Here is a 1,280-nt window from a genome sequence, read left to right on the forward strand (position 1 = left end):
GGCCCCGCGCAGCCGCTGCGCCAGCCAGGGCTCACCGACCCCAGGGCCCCCGGGGAAAAGCCTCCCATCCTAACGCGCCACCGGCTCCGGGTGCAAACGGCAAAGCGGGTTTTCCCGTCTCCATACCAGCTCATTTCGCCGACTTTAGCCGGCTCGCTGTAGCGTCGCTTATTTGCGGAACGGCAATAGAGGGAAGACAACAGCGTAATGAAAGCATTGCATCCCAATTTCCAAGTGTGGCCAACAAGATCAATCCGGCACTTTGGAAAAATCAAGAACTTTATCTCCAATCAGCCGGCTTTTATCTGCTTAGGAATAAACAAGGCTGAGGAAGCTAGTGGGAGCAGCAGCTGCATCGCACGTGAGCCTGGAGCCAGACCCTTCTGCTGGAAGTAAATCATTGATCTCAGAAAAATTCTGCTTAGGCAAAGCCATTTCAATTACCTGGCAGATGACGACGAGTGCCGGGAGAGGTTAATGGCTCTGAAATATTTAAAGAGAAGATGTTTGCCTGGGCGCACAGTAGTTTGTCTTTCATTTACCCAACGGAGGGAGATGATTTGGGAAACTGAGTGGCGGGTAGGTGTGACCGGCCCGGCCCGCTCCGGCATGATTTACTGGGGCCACCGGCTGGCCCAGAGGGTGGCGAGGGACCCCCAGCTTAGGGGTGAAAGGCAGAGGCGGGTCCTGCCCGGCAGCGCTCCCGCTGCTCCTGCCAGCCTTAACTGCGGCTTCTGGCCCCCGGAGCGCATCCAGGGCTGTGAGTTTTTCCTGGGGATTTATCTCTAATTCAGCAGAAGTCAGGCACTTCGTGGGGCCAGGCAGCTGAGACATAAAAGGGAGTTACTGTGAGTGAGGAGCCGCTGTGCAGTACGCCCAGGGGCACCAAAATCCTGGACTTTTAGTTCAGTGCTGGAATATTTCTCCCTCGGCAGAGAGAGCGGCTGCACGAAACCGCCCATCACGCCACCAGAGCTGGGGAACTGCGGAGCTGCTCGCTGCTGGTGGGGTCGAGCTAGGATGCTCTTAGCATCGCGAGCAGCACAGCGTCCTTTGGGGTGCGGGAGGAAGCCCCCACCTCTCTTCCATTGAATTTTGAAACCAATTAAATTTATTGTGGGATGTGTTAAATAAGGTATTGATGAGCACCATATGCCTGAGTGGCCTCCAGGTCTGTTCCCCAGAGGCAAGGAGGGGAGCGCCCCAAGCCCAGCCACCCATGGGAGGGAAGCACCCCAAGCCCAGCTACCCATGGGAGAGGAGTACCCCCACCCCAACCA

Source organism: Egretta garzetta, unplaced genomic scaffold (genome assembly GCF_000687185.1).
Source record: "Egretta garzetta isolate BGI_Z169 unplaced genomic scaffold, ASM68718v1 scaffold535, whole genome shotgun sequence".
Lineage (NCBI taxonomy): Eukaryota > Metazoa > Chordata > Aves > Pelecaniformes > Ardeidae > Egretta > Egretta garzetta.